The sequence below is a fragment of the Gadus chalcogrammus genome, chromosome 22, assembly GCF_026213295.1.
Source record: "Gadus chalcogrammus isolate NIFS_2021 chromosome 22, NIFS_Gcha_1.0, whole genome shotgun sequence".
Taxonomy (NCBI): Eukaryota; Metazoa; Chordata; class Actinopteri; order Gadiformes; family Gadidae; genus Gadus; species Gadus chalcogrammus.
This window is the reverse complement of record NC_079433.1, coordinates 12,507,846-12,526,810: the sequence shown is the minus strand read 5'-3', so window position 1 is coordinate 12,526,810 and position 18,965 is coordinate 12,507,846.

Below are 18,965 nucleotides of genomic sequence, written 5' to 3'. Positions count from 1 at the left end.
AAAAAAAAAAAGAGGTAGTGTAGAAGCAGTGGTACAAAACTGTAGGTACGTCAATGTGGACACCAAGTGGTGTTTTTAAAAGACGGCCCTCAGTGTCGGTGACGCACAGACAATTGACGTGGGTCGGGATGGCGTTAGTGATTCAAGCCCCGTTATGCAGTGTTGCCACTTGCCAGATCTGATTGGCAATTTGTAGCCCAACTACAGTCTAAAAACCGCCCTCTCAATGAAAAACCTGCCCAACAGGTATATTGGCAGATAACTTGTTAAAAAGGAACCTCTGTCATCTTCCACAGCACACACACACACACGCGCAAACCTAACAAGGTCTGTGTATAGAACACACTGACGGCAGCAGAAAATGTGTCTTACATCAATGAGCTGACCCTAATACACAAAACACCAATTAGGCATGTCAGACGAGGAACTTCGCACTATCCAACACACACACACACAGCCACAGAAAATGTGTGTTTGGTACATGATCTGTAATAAAACAACCTTTGAAATAGGAGTGTATGAAATTATCTTACATTTAAGTAGAAATTCAACTTGAAATCATCTTTCAAGAACTTAAATAACAAGAACTATGTACAGTCAACGCCAGCTCGACTAATACGTCATGAATCAAATCTCCCCAACAACTTGCAAAGTGAGAAGTCTACTGGCCCTCCCTTGCCCCGCAATACTGTTGGACAGTTGACTATCTCCCAGCCTGTAATACTAACGTTATTGGGTCAAAACGAAACATCAACTCAACCGCATGTCTATTGGTACTGATTGATGTTTGTGTATAATAATTTTCCAGACTAACGTGATCAAAAGTAGCCCAATTGGCTGGGAAACCGCCCAATCTGGCAACATTGCCGTTGAGAATTATCAATGAATGCTTCGGGAACTATTCCGTAGAGCGAAAAACAAGAGCCAGCCAGAGATGAGCAAACAAGCCTTCTACTGGAGTACAACCTCCTCTCACTATTTGTGTAGATATAGCATTATATATGCTACATATTTTAGTTTCATTTTCTTAAGAAGCGTGTAGTTATCATTAACAAACTGTAATTGACGTTGGTCCTATTATTCAACCGGAAATGCTAATGTTTTTTTGCTATGCTTTATCGTTAATTGACATAGAAGGCCAACCCTTTTGAAAATTATATAAATATAAATAATGTATGCTGCAACAAGCAAGTTGCTGCATAAAGATGAAATGTCATCCAATACACGACACAAAGAAACAAGTCCAACATTTGAAGGTCCGAAGACGGTGTTAACAATAATGTAGCTGGAAAATGGGTTTTAGTCCCTGCAACATTAACATGACATACACCTATCTACATAACTACATATACCAGCTATAAATAAAGAGATGCAGAGATATTGACATCAATTACTCTTTAGTTTTCTTAATTCAACCTAGCAAAGATGATACATATTTGGTTGCTTGACGCCTGTAAAAGAACAGTTGTCAAACAGGCATTAAAAGCATTTATGATTCTTCATACGTCACGATTGTGTATTTATATCATGTGTTGGAATAGCATGCATTAAAAATGGTTTTGTTGGCTCATTAAAATCATAGCAAGCAATGTGAGAGTTTAGACCATACATGGGTGTGGATAGGAAATGGTGTTCCATGTTGCACGCAAAACACTTAAAACAAGACTTAATTATCGATTCAGAGAAGCTGTAATTAAAGTTAAATCGTTATCAAGGAGAGTTCGTCAACCTCCAGCCCACTGTCACTTCATGGGTGCATTGTCTATTTATTTTATGATCAATATTTTATTACTTTTTGCATTGATTTGTTGTGGTCCTTCAGAATTGGATTATGCATTTATTTATCTTTATTAGTCGACATGCTTTGAATAAGATCAGCAATATTTATTGACGCGCGGTAGCATGTATCTAAAGATATTGTTTGTGTTGTTTATAGCCTGCCGTTCTTTACTTTGTTTTTCTTTTTTGCTTTGACCATGAATTATAAAAACTGCTTTAACAACTCTGCTGTATCCATCCCTTGTGCTGTCTTATGCTTTTTACATTTGTTGGTGGTAAAGTTCTGCAATTTTCATGAGGTCCAAATGGATGTTATGTTACAATATAATATACTGTGGAGAGCAGCACGGGAAGGGTTAAACAGGAGCGCAGGTTCAACCAATTATGCAGTTCCGTGCCCCATACACCGCACGACTTCGGACTGCCTTTATCGAACGCACACCGAACATAACAGAAACACGGCACACCTGACCAACACACACAACACTCTCACTAGTGGTCGCGTTCACACAACAATGGAACTACACACAATTAACACACAACCAATAAAGACCCCAAACCCGTTAACCCCACTTATCCAAACAACTACCAAAAGGACGACAAAGCCCCTTTGGTCAACAGGCCACCTGGATACCCAGAATCCCCACATTTCACTGGACTTTAGCTTTGTTGAATGATCATTTTACCGTTCTGGTTAAAAATGATATTGACTAGATAATTTTGGCTTGCTGCTCTGCCAGTGGCACTTATTGCTGCAGTTGAAGCAATTTCTACCTTGAGTGTTGAACGCCACCGTCGGGAAGCCATTACCCGCATTGGTTTCTATTAACTCCCCCGCCGATTCACTGGATGGGCCTGCAATTTCAAGCCAATCCTCGTCTGTTCTTCAATGTCCATCACCACTTGTGAAGTGCCCGGTTAGGGTTAGCGGAGCCCTCTCAGCTGTATCTCTATTAACACCGCAATCGGGTAAAGGAAACAACAAGGATGAACAGGTTGACCTCGCAGTGAAAACGCTCTGCCATTTGCATCTCAAAGGGAGGTTTGCTGGAGTTCAGGCCGACGGGATAAGAGGGGAACATAGAAGCTGCGTTTTTCTAATATCCCCTCCCTCTGGAGCACCTGCGGGCATCCCAGCCTCCTGCTCTCTTCCTCTGGCCTGTGAAACACACACACACACACACACACACACTCATTCCAACTGGGCTCGATTTCCGCCTTCGCTCTTCAACTCCATAATCGGCACTTAAGGATTGGGCAGAATTCGGCGGCATTGCGTGTAATGGCTGCGGTGCCCAGGGCGATTGGCGCTATGTAGAGGCAGTGGGAGGATGGGAGAGAGGAGAGTGGTGTAACACCGGGCAGAGCAGTGCACCGCCATCCAGGGCCCGGTTTCACCACTCTCCCCCTCAACATCATAGGTCAGGGGTCGCTGCTTTCTGAGATCACCTATCCCCGCCAGCCTGGGCTTCACTCTCTGATGGTTTTCTGTGTGTATGTGTGTGTGTGTAAACATGTATTTTTGTGAGTATAGCTTTGTGTGAAAGTCTTATCTTAGTTTGTGTGCCCGTGTGTGTTTTATTGCACGTATGTTTGAGTGTTGTTTCTTGTGGGTGTGTGTATGTTTGTGAGACCGTGGAACCTCTTGGGCCCACTGCTAGCAACAACGCACCTCTTTCCATCAATAAATAGAAGCAAATAAACGGCCCCCCTTCAATTGTTTTGACTGTTTTCCCATCAAATAAACCAAAATGGATCACACTTAAAATGTACCCTCAAACTTTTACGACATATCAACAGCATTGGCAATATATTCAAATCCTCTCGTTACAGGATTGAGGGAGGGTGGGGGGGGTGTCAAATCATAGGGCAACCAATCTGTCATTGTTATTCATAACATGTTTTAAGTACGGACCGCTCTATACCGGCGGGGACACACGACAACGTATTAAGTGACTGACAGTTTAATTTTCGGCTTTGGCATTATGGCAATCACCCTCCCCCTCCTCCCCCCACCTGACCGCTCTGTTCCCGCCTTCTGCGTAAGCCACTCGCATATCACCTGGGAATGCTTCACCGCAGCTGACATTTTTATTCCCAACAATGATGTGATAGCTGTTGCACAAGCTCCACCGGGGGCCGCCGTTAAACCACTTCACCGCTGACGTGGACGTTAATCGGTCTGTTTGGGACCTAATCGCTGTTGTTGTTTTGGTTTTTGTTGCTGTTGTCCCGCTTTGATTAGTTTACAACCCACCGGTGAGAGTGATCGCATTTGAACGTTGTTCTTCTCTATGTCTAGATAACTTGTTCATTGTCATGCGACTTTGTTTTTTTGGGGGTTAGCACACGCAGCAAACGTACTGCTCCTCGAGTGACCTCTGACCCCCTTCGTCTTCGTCTGATGCCGACGACGTGATTGGACGAGACGCTGCCGGAGCGTAACATGCTTTGACAGGATGTCAGCGGGCAGAGTTGAATTGCGGCTGAATATGTTAACCTGGATCGGGTTGAACGCTAGAGAGAGTAGGAGACGGGGACGATGACTGAATGCCAACTTTCAATGAGCGAAAACATAGCGTCTGGACCTCCTCAGCCACCGTAGCTCCGTTTATAGTTTTGTGGTGTACACTGACTAGATGGGATTTCTCTACAATTTATTACACATTAAGTATGCCTAATGTAAATAAATGTACGCCTAAACGCAGAACAACAACAACGATATATTTTGATCTTGTCTTTATATTTCTCTGCGGTGCTACTGCTCAGCATTCAAAAGCCAACGCTAAACAACAAGGGCAAATAGTTGGCAGGGGGACAATATCCTCCTGTTTATTCAGCACAGTGTGAATTATGTGCGGTGCAGTCGCTTTATAAACATCATCTTAAAGCAGCCCTAGCCCTCCACTTCCTGCAGATGAATGGGAGATGGAGACACTCTGACTTTTCTGCGTGACTTCTGCCAAGCACCGTAAGTTTGGAATCTAATTAGAACTTCTGTGTGTGCGTGGGGTGGAAGGGGATGTGTTTGTTTGTTTGTGCTTGTGAGGATATGATTGTGTTTTTGTTTGATTATAGCCGCTAAGGTCCAGCGAACAGCATAAAGCCATGCCCTCCCCCCCTTTGTAAATACTGTGTGATCTGCTGCTGATGACCACTTAGTTGTCCCATTTGAATCCATCCAACTCTTATCTCCTCTGTCATGTCCACACACACACATTTAATTCTTTATTTGAATCCACCAATCACATTACAAGAGACAAGATTCAAATATTTCAGAGATAAGATAAGTCATTGTTCAAGGGTACAAAAAACATCTCCTGCGCCACACTGCTGATATGGAGCAGAACTTTGCTAATTGTTTAGATGTTCTGCTGGAGAGCCCAGCCAGCCTTAACCCACTGAAAACACGGTTGTGGACATGCCCCAAGCTTCCAAAAATAAACACTATTAGCTTGCATACGTAGCCTAGGTCCCTTAGTATTTCCAGAATGGGCTGGTATTTAATGATTTTATCGTTGAAAGCAATTTCCATGCACGCACGCACGCACGCACGCACGCACGCACGCACGCACGCACGCACGCACGCACGCACGCACGCACGCACGCACGCACGCACGCACGCAACGGCACGCACGGCACGCACGCACGCACGCACGCCACGCACGCACGCACGCACTCACGCACACGCACCACGCACGCACCACGCACGCACGCACGCACGCACGCACTCACGCACGCACGCACGCACGCACGCACGCACTCACGCACGCACGCACGCACGCACGCACGCACGCACGCACGCACGCACGCACACACTCCCGCACGCACGCACGCACGCACCACGCCACGCACGCACGCACGCACGCACGCACGCCCACGCACGCACTCACGCACGCACGCACGCACGCACGCACGGCGTGCGCTGGGCGCCGCTACCTTTATACTCAAAAACGTAACTGTCAAATCCCATTTTAATTGTATTTTTTTTTTTATTCAGTTTTTTTTATTCAGTTTATTCAAAAAAAAAGAATGGATAACCGTTGCTTACACATTAAATTCATTATTCACCGATATTTTTCCGTTGTTTGTATTTTCCATCTGCTCTACAAACCACTTCACCCTGAGAAGAGATTTTGCTCTTTTCCTTCAGTCTTAGGCCCAACCCCATTTCTACCCCTTACCCCTTCCCCTTCCCCCTTCAAAACAAGGGGGAGGGGTAAGGGGAAGGGGTAGAAATGGGGGTGGGCCTTAAAAGGGGCGGGTGGGTCTAAACATTAGGTTTCACTAAAGTGCCCGGCCCTGACCATTGCTATCCTCCCGATCTAAGCATTTACAGTTTGCCTGATCCAGGAATTAAAGTTTATTATACGGTTGCACTCCATCCAAGGTCTGCTGCCGTGCATGAGCTCATCAGCAAAATGCTAATTATATCCGAGCGTAGCCAAGCTAAGGAAACCTTGACTTCATCCTTCCTCACGCAGCACTGTGTTCAGCGTTACAATGCTGAACGCTGATATTTTTGCCATATGAACGTTGAGTTGTCTCTTTGGAGATTTAGACGCAGAGCTTTTTCTTCACCAAAAGCTGCGTTTCGAACTTGTTTGTCTTTATTATTATTATTTTGAGCTTTTTCCTGCTTCAAGACACTGCAAGATGGAGAAATTTATTAGAAAAAAATAAGAAGGCTCTCACTCAATATTCAGGGCACTGTTCCCATCCTGGGTAGCATTTACAATGCATGTGACGCCAAAAACTCTCCTCAACAAAACAAGGACTGCCTTGCAGTGGGATCAGGTCATTTAGTCCAATAGTCTCCTCCATTTGACCTACATCAGATACTGTTTCACTCTCAGCTAGTAGCTGACTTCAAAAGTTTAAACGCCCTTTGACATGGAAAACCGACACCAGCTTGTGCTTCTATGATAATCATTCAGGCAGTGCTTGTGCGTACGTTTTGTGTGCGTGTTTATCTGTTCCAGTTTGTCTCTAGTGAGTGATCAGAATACATTCTGATCCCACCTGCACGCACGCACGCACGCACGCACGCACGCACGTAAACCCAGCATCCTTTATCTTATCTTTTATTCCAACCCGATGCCTGCACAGACAAGCAGTCCCTTAATCCGTAGTGGGTCGGTAACAGATGTAATCAACTATTAAAATTAAGCTGATTAATACCTTTGGAGGGACCCTTGTGGTGAAGCTAAGGAGATCTATGAGAAGAGATTTGTGAATAGGGCCGTGATTAGTGTCTAAGTGTAGTGTGCAACGTGTGTCGTGTGTGTATGTGTGGGGATTGTTTTGTATTTCTGCTCGTGAGATGGAAAAGAAGAAGTACAGAAGTGGTGGGCTTGGTTGTAGAAGATTAAGTGGGTTGGGGTTTGCTGGGCCCAAGCGGTTACCATGACGACATTAGTATTTGAAAAAAATCATTAAACAAAGGTGGTGTGAGGTGGTACTGGAATGATGACTGTGATTCCCACCGCTGAGGACAATTAATGTGTGTGTGCGTGTGTGCGTGTGCATGCGTGTGTGTGTGTGTGTGTGTGTGTGTGCGTGCGCGCGCGTGTCCGGATGTGTGTGTGTGCGCAGCTAGCGCATCCGGATGTGTCTGTGCAAAGTCGGCTGAAGACTTTTCTCTTCCGGAAGGCCATTTGTTTTAGAGCCTAAATCACTTTTTTAGGATTTAACTTGTGTTAGATATTGTAAGTAGTATTGGTGTATGTGTAATAATTTTCAAATCCATCTTGCCTTTAGCCTAGCACCGGGACGCCAACCCCATCTCTCGAAGTCGCATTCTGTTTCTCTCTGCAGATGGGTCTGGCCTCGATCTCGTTGAAAGCCTTTTCCAAAAATGTAAAAAAGGAGGGGAGGATTCGGTGCTCGGGGGGAGGGATTTTAAGTTCATGAGGGACAAGGAGCGCCACAGCGTGCCGAATTAAAAACATGATGGTGGTGCGAAGGAAAGTGTAGCAATCTACCAAGCAATCAAAACAGTGTTTATGCGAAATAGGCAGAGTAAAATGTTAAAAGATTGACAGAAATCTCCCCGGAAAGCTTTTCTCCGATTATAATGTTCTTGCTCTACTTTCACCCGGATTTGGCAAGTGCGACGAGGGGGCCAACGTTGCCCTGGATTTGTTTTTTTAAGAATGTAAGGCTGCAGCCATGTTTGTGAATCAATTACGGTCCCGACTGATCAGCCTAAACTGAAGTGCAAACATGAATATATCATGGTCTCGATCGCCTTTACTCTGGGCGAGTTTAGGAATTGCTTGAGGGTGGAGGTTCAAAATATATAATCAAACCTGCATGCTTACCTAATACCCTTCAGCTTCTATACAGCAGGCTTAAACTTAACTTACTTCAACATTGACACGAGGCAGCTATTTTCATCCATGAATCCCACACAAACATCCGTGTACTCTCATCTCTCAGCATATTGCCACTGTCACAAACCTAATTTACCCTGAACCATCCTTCAATGGATGTTTGATGATCATTTGAGTATAAACCCCATAATTTCTATGTGATGCGACACTTAAAGCACCAAATGAGTTGAATGTGAATTGTGTGTCTGCGTTCCTTCACATCCATATTGCTGAAGGTTAAGGGTGTGTGTGTCTGTGTGTGTGTTTGTGTGTGCTAAATGCATGTGCTTTTGTCTGTGGGTAGGTGCGTGAGTGTCTCTCTATTAGTCTTGTTAAAATGGCGATGGCATTGGGCTTATACTGCTGTCTGAAAACCCCACTCCCAAAGAAACGACACACTCAACCGACATACACCCAGAGTAAACTTGCAGCGAAATCACCCCCCTTCACCCCGCGTTAATTGTAAATCTATGTCTGTATTCTTTGTATAGCGCTACTGCCAAGCTCTGGTCTCGTCTTTTATGTATTGTCTCACAGTGAACAATCCATTTACTGGCGGCCGCAGCCTGATACGTCAGCAGTCGACAGTCCCTTCATCAATAGCACAAGCCCTGAAAAAGGAGAGAGGGGGAAACAGACAAAGACAGTGGGAATGATGTAGTGCATTGAAGAAGGTAAAAGAAGGTAACTCACTGAGGCTTCATGCAGCACAAATGTTTTTGAGTCTTTTTGACGATCCAAATGTGTTTTCCAATTGCGTTTTTTCTTGTTGAGGCGCACATTTGCCGTCTGTTTTATCGTCTTTTTTTCGTAATCTGCATCGGTTCGTCAACTGCCATCTGACTATCCCAAGCTTCTATCCGGTTTTTAGTTTTTTTTACTTGCATCCATTACAGTTGATTTGATGGGCATGGAGGGTTTTCAGTGTCGATGAGTTTAATCATGTACATTATGGTTCAATTACGGTGGACTGGAAGTGCAAAACACAACCAAAGCAAAAAACCCAATACAAATACAGCCCTAATAAAAAATGGTCCTCTCCAACTCAAAGACATGCACCCTTAATATGAAAACACAAACTAATACAAAAATCACAAAGATATTATCTCAAACCAGAAGGGGTAGGTATAATATTCCTGAATGAACTGATTGAACGGTCAATTTCATTATTTTTTTTATGTTTCCCCCGCCCCTGAAGAGCGATATCCATAGGCGTTCAAGAACAGGTCATGTTTGTCTTTATCTTCCTCATCCTCATCCTCATCGTCATCCGCTTATCCGGGGTCGGGTCGCGGGGGGAGCAGCTCAAGCAGGGGCCCCAGACTTCCCTTTCCCGGGCCACATTGACCAGCTCTGACGGGGGGATCCCGAGGCGTTCCCAGGCCAGTGTTGAGATATAATCTCTCCACCTAGTCCTGGGTCTTCCCGAGGTCTCCTCCCCACTGGACGTGCCTGAAACACCTCCCAAGGAAGGCGCCCAGTGGGCATCCTTACCAGATGCCCGAACCACCTCAGCTGACTCCTTTCTAAGTAAAGGAGCAGCGGCTCTAATCCGAGTTCCTCACGGATGGCTGAGCTTCTCACCCTATCCCTAAGGGAGACGCCAGCCACCCTTCTGAGAAAACTCATCTCGGCCGCTTGTACCCGCGATCTCGTCCTTTCGGTCATCACCCAGCCCTCATGACCATAGGTGAGGATAGGAACGAAGATCGACCGGTAGATCGAGAGCTTTGCCTTGCGGCTCAGCTCTCTTTTCGTTACAACGGTGCGGTAAGCGAACGCAATACCGCCCCCGCTGCTCCGATTCTCCGGCCAATCTCACGCTCCATAGTACCCTCACTCGCGAACAAGGACCCCGAGGTACTTGAACTCCTTCACTTGGGCTAAGGACTCATTCCTACCCGGAGTAAGCAATCCACACGGTTTCCTGCTAAGAGTCATGGCCTCAGATTTAGCGGTGCTGATCCTCATCCCAGCCGCTTCACACTCGGCCGCCAGCCGATCCAGTGAGTGCTGAAGGTCACAGGCCGATGATCCAATGAGGACCACATAATCTGCAAAAAGCAGTGACGAGATCCTCAGACCACCGAACTGCAACCCCTCCCCACCACGACTACGCCTCGATATCCTGTCCATGTATATCACAAACAGGATTGGTGACAAGGCGCAGCCCTGGCGGAGACCAGCACCCACTGAGAACGAAACTGACTGGCTGCCGAGAACACGAACACAGCTCTCGCTTTGGGAGTACAAAGATTGGATGGCCCTGAGGATAGAGCCCCATACTCCTGCAGCACCTCCCACAGTTTCTCCCGGGGGACCCGGTCATACGCCTTCTCCAGATCCACAAAACACATGTAGACCGGATGGGCATACTCCCAGGCCCCCTCCAGGATCCTTGCGAGAGTGAAGAGCTGGTCCGTAGTTCCACGTCCGGGGCGAAAACCGCATTGTTCCTCTTCAATCTGAGGTTCGACGATCGGCCGAACCCTCCTTTCCAGCACCTTGGAGTAGACTTTACCAGGGAGGCTGAGAAGTGTGATACCCCGGTAATTGGCACACACTCTCTGGTCCCCCTTTTTGAACAGGGGAACCACCACCCCGGTTTGCCACTCCTTTGGCACTGTACCCGACTCCCACGCGATGTTGAATAGGCGTGTCAACCATGACAGCCCCTCAACACCCAGAGCCTTTAGCATTTCTGGCTGGATCTCATCAATCCCTGGGGCTTTGCCACTGCGGAGATGTTTGACTACCTCAGTGACCTCCACCAGGGAAATTGACGACGAAACACCATCAACCTCGAGCTCTGCCTCCAACATAGAGGGCGTGTTATTCGGATTCAGGAGTTCCTCATAGTGTTCCTTCCAACGTCTGACGACCTCCTCAGTTGAGGTCAACAGAGTCCCATCCTTACTGTACACAGCTTGGATGGTTCCCCGTTTCCCCCTCCTGAGGTGCTGGATAGTCTTCCAGAAACACTTTGGTGCCGACCGAAAGTCCTTCTCCATGGCCCTCTCCGAACTTCTCCCACCCCCGCTGCTTAGCCTCCGACACGGCAGCCGCTGCAGCCCTTCGAGCCTGTCGGTACCCTGCAACCGAGTCAGGAGTCCTCCAGGATATCATATCCCGGAAGGCCTCCTTCTTCAGTCGGACGGCTTCCCTGACCACCGGTGTCCACCACGGTGTCCGAGGGTTACCGCCCCTTGAGGAGCCTAATACCCTGAGGTCACAGCTAGCCACCGCAGCTTCAGCAATGGAGGCTTTGAACCACCGCCCACTCCGGCTCAATGCCCCCAACCTCCACAGGAATGCCAGAAAAGCTCCGCCGGAGGTGTGAGTTGAAGATACCTAGGACGGGGGCCTCCTCCAGACGTTCCCAGTTCACCCGCACTACTCGTTTGGGCTTACCAGGTCTATCCGGAAATTTCCCCCATTCCCTGATCCAACTCACAACCAGATGGTGGTCGGTTGACAGTTCCGCCCCTCTCTTTACCCGAGTGTCCAAAACATGCGGCCTCAGATCAGATGACACGATCACGAAATCGATCATCGATCTTCGGCCTAGGGTACTCTGGTACCAGGTACACTTATGAGCACCCTTATGTTCGAACATGGTGTTTGTTATGGATAATCCATGACTAGCACAGAAGTCCAATAACAAACGACCGCTCGGGTTTAGATCAGGGAGGCCGTTCCTCCCCACCACGCCTCTCCAGGTGTCTCCATCGTTGCCCACGTGGGCGTTGAAGTCTCCCAGCAGAACTACGGAGTCCCCTACTGGAGCCCCATACAGGACTCCATTCAGGGTCTCCAAGAAGGCCGAGTACTCTGAGCTGCTGTTTGGTGCATACGCACAAACAACAGTCAGAGTTTTCCCCCCTACAACCCTTAGGCGCAGGGAGGCGACCCTCTCGTCTACCGGGGTAAACTCCAACACCGCGGCGCTCAGCCGGGGATTTATATCCCCGCCCGGCGCCTCACGCCCTCGGCAACTCCGGAGAAGAATAGAGTCCAACCCTTATCCAGGAGTACGGTACCAGAGCTGAGACTGTGCGTGGAGGTAAGCCCCACCAGATCTAACTGATAGTGCTCCACCTCCCTCACAAGCTCCGGTTCCTTTCCCCACAGCGAGGTGACGTTCCACGTCCCCAGAGCCAGCTTCTGCCGCCCGGGTCTGGTCCGTCGAGACCCCTGACCTTCGCTGCCACCCATGTGGCTGCGCACCCGACCCCAACGGGTCTTCCCACAGGTGGTGGGCCCATGGGATGAAGAGAGGGGGGGTGCCACGTAGTTTGTTCGGGCTGTGCCCGACCGGGCTCCGTGGCAAACCCTGCCACCAGGCGCTCGCCATCGAGCCCTCAGTCTGGGCCTGGCTCCAGACGGGGGCCCCGGGCTTCCTCCGGGCCGGGTCACATCTCCTCTTTTTTCGTTCTTCATTGGAGTTTTTTGAACCATTCTTAGTCTGGCCCCTCACCTGAGACCACTCTGCCATGAGAGACCCTACCAGGAGCACAAGGCTCCAGACAACACAGCTCTCAGGTTCTCAGGTTCACAGGGACACGCAAACCTCTCCACCACGATAAGGTGACGGTTGTCTTTATCTTATTGAAGGTTATTCATATGATTTAAAATGTATAGAGTATACTCTAGGGATCATTATAAAATAAAGAGTATAGTAAGCAATAGAATATATGCAAAAGCTGAAAAGCACTTGAGGGAAGCAGGGGTTTTCAAAACATTGAAACGACGCTGAAAAATGTCAGCGGAACATGATTAAAATGTTTGGCACAGTAAGGGCAACGCATATTCCTGGCTTCTCTTGCTGGCGCTCTTCTGTACTTTTACGTTGGTACATCCAATCAGCGACAACGAATCCTGTAGCATACCCTTTTCAGTTTGAGTTAATGTCATTGTGTGTTCGCTTGTATGTTTTTGTATCAGGTAAAGGCGTGTGTGCGTTCATTTGTATTGACTCGGTGTGTTTTGGGTGGATGTCTTTGATTTAGGGGGGTTCAAGTCTAGGGGGGGGGGGGGGGGGGGTTGTATTAGCACTTATGTTTTGCACTTGTAGACAATGTAATAATTCATAACAATGTTTTTGGACGTTGGAAAGAATTGTACGAAAAAATGCAATTAAAAAAATAACTGACCTAAAACAACACACCACCTCTGTGGTCATCTAGCTCTCACGGCAGTGAGAGCTAGATGAGGACAGAGCTAGAGAGAGAGAAAATAAAAGATGGACGCCAGTTTGCTCCTAGGGGCTTGTGCTGTCTCGAATTGATGTAAGAAATGAATCTCGTCAAAGAAAAAAAGAAAATAGACTCCATTTCAATACGCAAAATGATACCAATCTCCATATACGTGGCTGTCAGTCAATCCCGGGTAAAAGCAAGGGGATGCTGGAAGTGGAATTCAATATCTAGACGGACCACAGGCGTCCAGGCACTTCACAGGATACACTCCGTGTGTGCGTGCGTGCGCGCAAGTGCGCTTGTGTGTCGAAACAGGGGAGCTGGAGGAAATATGCGTATAGAATTTCTCATCGCCCACTCATTTGGTTTGAAACGCTAGTAGTGTGGCGTCCACAACTGCGCATGATTGTAAATGAGTGACGGTCTTGAGGCGTTTAGGCCTCATCTCGCTGTGCGCTCCTGTCGCCAGACTGGGCTCCAAACAGCCAAGTGGGTTGAATGTTTTCGGCGGGGGTTTAGGCCTAAGATATAGGGGCGTTCTGGGCGGAGGCAAGCCCGTTGTCTAGCTTGTTAGTGTTTGTGTTCAGAACACAGCTCACCCTCCTGATTAAATATTGTAGCGGGCCAGTGGGTGTGGGGTTTCCACGCTACCAAGTTGAGTAGACAAAATGACGCAACACACAGAGCAGTTCCAAGCAGAATGGTTTATTTACCTAGTAAAACCAAAACCCGGGTTGGAAAAGGGTCGTCCACCTCCTCTATGATCCAGACAACACTTCACCTATCTCTTTCCCTTAAGCCCTTCCGTGCTTCCAGTCGATCACACAGATCCTGCCTGTCCTGTGCTAGCCCTAGCGCCAGCTCTAGCTCCAACTTCTCCCTTAGCCTTCCTTCCCCTTCACGACTGTTTGCTCGCCCTCATAAGCCCAAGCACCCCTGGATAACGATCCCCAGGCTTGCCTCGTTAGAGGGAGGAAGTCCATATATGGCTTGGGGGTGGAGCCAGCAGGTTTCCAGACCTACCACTCCCCTCACTCCTCCCTGGCGTCTGCCACAATATATATCTGAGAGGATTTGGGTGGTTGGGTGGGTTGGTGGGTGTTGTGTTGGAGGTGGGGATCGAACTTTCTCCATGCCGTAATTTTAATTTCTGTTTACAATGGCACACAAGGTCACGTTGCAAAATGTCTGGATGCAATTACAGGGTGTATTTACCTTTTGTGTGTGTGTGTGTGTGTGTGTGTGTGTGTGTGTGTGTGTGTGTGTGTGTGTGTGTGTGTGTGTGTGTGTGTGTGTGTGTGTGTGTGTGTGTGTGTGTGTGTGTGTGTGTGTGTGTGTGTGAGCTTGCTTACACCTGTGTTCATATAGCTACGTCTGGGTGATTTAAAGCGATGCATTCAGAAGCCTTATAAACAGGAACCACTGCCACAGGAGAAAGATTTATGGGAGTGGTTGCATCTCCCTTGGTGACAGACAGAGAACAAAGACTTCATCCTAATTATGAACACGTTTAGAATGCTGCTTTCATCAACTCTCTGTTTGTCCCTCTGTCTGTGGGTTAATGCACCATTGGTTTCTTATTGTATCCCTTTATCAAACAGCAGTGAGCATCAATCATAGACCAGGATCTTAAAATGCCAGTCAGCGACGCATCATAGAAGCTATTTTATGCTAGGTCACCGCTACACAACGCTTTCCTTTACTTTTTATTTTTGATGCAACATTCACCAAGAGTGTCTTGTGATTATTCATCTCAGTGACTGATCATTGCTGCCATGTTGCACAGGCTTTTGTTCTCCTAGGCAAGCACGCACACAAACACACACGCGCGTGCGCACGCCCCCCCCCCCCCTTTCCCCGTGTTTGGCGAACAATAATCTGTGTTGTATCCCATTATTTCTGTCACTCTTGCTATAATCATGCCTCTCTACGCCACCATTTACTCCTTTTAAACTCTGATCCCCAATCAGTAGCTTCTTTCTTCGTCCAATCAGGGGCCGGCTGTTTCCCTCTCGTGCCTCAGCTACATGACATTCAACTCTAACGGAAGATATAGGAAGCAGTGGGCCATGGCCATGAAATCCATTTCGTGTTGGCGTACACGTTGATTCTTTTAATGTTTTTTGGGCAAAAACCCAAAAGTGCGTCTGCTCTCGGCTACGGATGTCTGATACATCAGGTAGACTGCCGGAGGAGTGCACCGTCATCATTGCTATCTTGAAGATGTGACGCTCTTCAATGCCCATTCATCTGAACTTCCCCCCACACACACACGTACTAACACACAGACCCCCTCCCATCACCAGCACCTCTATTTCCATTTCAAAGCCATCTGCTCTTTGGGATGTAGTTCCATCTTAGGCAATTGTTAAACGAACACTCCTTACTGCTGACTAGGACAAAGATATTTTTGAAAAAAAAGATGGCAGAGGGAGTTACTGCATCGGTAATGAAGGCGATGGAAAGGTAGGGCGAGCGCGATCAAAGGTATGGTAATAAGAGAGAGAGTGAAAGAGAGAGAGAGGTTTGGAAAAACAAAGGGAGGTAGAGGCAGGTGCAGTGAGTCTCCCGTGGAATCCAACTGTGTGTGTCTTCTCTGTGTGTTTGCACGTGTTGATGGTGGATAGGTGGTGGGGAGGTTCCAAAAGAGGAATGAGCAATGTTTATACAGGTGGATTGCGTGCAGGGCTATAGATAGTCTTCAAAAAAAGCACAGAGGATTGCGTAGAAGCCATCCATCGGAAAACACTGTAGAAAGGGTTTCTCAGCGAATCTTGTCTTTATTTTTTTCACACTTTGAAAACCATTACAGGGCACACGTGTTTCGTGTGCCCTGTGCTGTTTGGCAGCAGTGCCTTGAAAGGGGAAGCCAAATGTTGTGGCCACGGTGCTCCGTCGGGGGGGGCTACCGGTGACAACTGCCCTTCGGAAAGGCTGTGGATGCTAACAATAAGTTCTGACAGTTGGTGGAATTGGATACAACTATAAAGAGATTCGGGAAAAAGGTAGCGGAACAAGTTGTTGGCAGAAGGTGAGAGGAAGAGGGGAGAAGTTCCAAACTGCGCTCTGAATATTTTAACATTTCGAGTTCCACTCCTGCTGTCGTACAATGCCAATTATGGTTTCAACACCCCTTTGGAGTGCCGGCGTTTGTTTTTCCCCGCTCTCTTTCTCCACCACTTTTGTGTGCTAGCTCTCCACTGTTCCTCCACTGCCGGTCATCCACTTGCTCCCTTGAATGTTCATTTTCTTTTTCTTTCGACTTTCGCCGACGGTTGAGGTTAAACCGAGTGCCAAAAAAGACTTGCAAGATGAAAGAAATTAAATAAGGAAAGCATGAAAAATGGATGGTTACCTACGGAAAAAAAAGTTCAGAATAGTATATCTCAGTGTAAAATCAGACGCTTCTAAATTATGCATTGCACATTCGTTATTTATATCGGCAATAACATACAACATTCCTTGCATACACACTGTAAGTAAAAATATGCACCATCTACTCAATTAAATTAAGGCAACAGATTGCAAGCAATAATGTTAATAAAAAATAAATGTGTGGTATTGAGTTTATATAAATTAAAAGGAAATAATAAACAGTTATCAAAAATGCTCAGTTAGTATGAAAAACAGACTTCTAAATGTGTAAATAGAACAGATATAATTATATTTAAGAGGGTTAAGGTTATAAATAATTACTGGTAAGTAAAAATTATCTACATTAATCAGTGCATTGATTTGAATTAATTCATTGCTGTCCATCAAACCAAAACTTCTTCTTTCTTAGGATTACCAAACTCGACCGAACTAAATTTACTTTAAATGTTGCTATCATTTAACAAAACTCTTTGCAAAAACAGCAGCAATGAAACTGTCTCCAAGCAAATATAATTTAGATTCCGCACCTAATTTATAAATGAGAAGGATCCTGAAACTATTTGAAAAAATATTGTCAAAGTGGGCAAGTTACTATCATTTGCTAAAATAATTGAAGCTACTGTATTGGGATTTTCCATATTAGGGCTGACGGTCACTTAGGGGAGCATTAAAAATTACCTTACTTACTTATAAAGCAATCTTAGATCTCAATTTCAACTACTTAATTAAAGACACAATCATAAAAAATGCATTCATACTAAATCTTTGAACAGACAACAATAAAGCAATTGAAGTTTCATTAACATTCATAGGGATAGAGTCAACAAACATAGCACTTTGCACGTTTTCAATCTGAAGAAGCGGTACATTGTGTACCACTGACAATGTAGGCCTACTTAAGTGTGCACTGCGACCGCCGACCACTGCGTATTTTCAAGCCAGATGTTTGATCTTGAGGAACTGGACTTTGTTTGACAGCTTTGAAGCATCCAGGTCAAAGAAAAGGTTTTGGAATACCGCAAAGGTATAGTTCAGCTGCCTGGGATAATCGATATTCAGTGCGTAGGTCAAGACCAATGGACAATAGAGCAAGCCCTGGCAATACCTTCAAGTCCTGTGATGAATTCCACACCCACAATAACACCTCAAACATCCTTTGGGCTGTCACTTGTAGAAGCCCTGGTCATTGTGAGCTCAGTAATTGTGACTATGAGCTATTTAAGTTCCTCCAAGTTCCCAGTATTATGAAACATCACATTTTAATCAGTGCCGTAGTATCAAACTGAAAGATGAATCATCTTGCAGAGCCCAGGCCTGATGTTTTTCAGGGAAATACTTGAAATAATTTATGTGGTAAATGCAATGGCTTCAAGGCTGAAATGTGGGCTAAAGCAAATACCTGATGTCTAGCTCTACAATTATCTGGAAATATGTCACACTAGCAGAGGAAGAGAGTGAGAGAGAAAGGCCCAATCCCAAAGTGAGCCCTGAGGACTAAGGACTAAGGACTCGCAATGCCCTATCTTGCATCCAGCGCAATGACTTTCTACACTGACGCATGTGTCGTTGCTAGTTTGCAACTGGCGCAGAGCGTTCTTTTCCCTCCACCGCCACGCGCCGGTAAATTAGGGAATGATCTTCGGCGAAAGGAGGAGGCGTGTTCTGGCGCAAACGTTCCCTTTTGGTATTTTGCAGTTTCAGAAAACAATTCAGTGGCGCGTTGTTCAGATGCTATTTTAAGGGTGTATGCATAATGTTGCTTGTGCACCTCGCGCATATACACTTTGCTTCTCTCATCTACCTAGCCACACATTCTTGGTAAATTATTTGGGAAAGAACAGATGATACAGCGGTAATAAGTTGTATCTTTAAATCAATGCATCTGCAAACGCCATACAGCAAACACATATTTTCTTGACACAGAAATCGTGTACGAGCCCATAACTTTTAGCATTGATGAGTATTTGACCGTGAGAAAACATTGATTTACTGCGAGTGAGTGTTAAAAAAAATGAATGAATGCGGGCACGCGTAAAATAATGAATGAATGCGGGCGTGCGTGTGCGTCCATCTGTTTAAACACACGCAAACTAAACACGTAACGCATAATACAGTCAGTCCATGGCAATGTATATTAACGGGGGGACACATGCATATTAGGAACACAAGACGATAAAGATAATGCATACAATACTGGTAAGGAACAATGTTTGTTAGTGTATTGCGTCTATCATTAAAT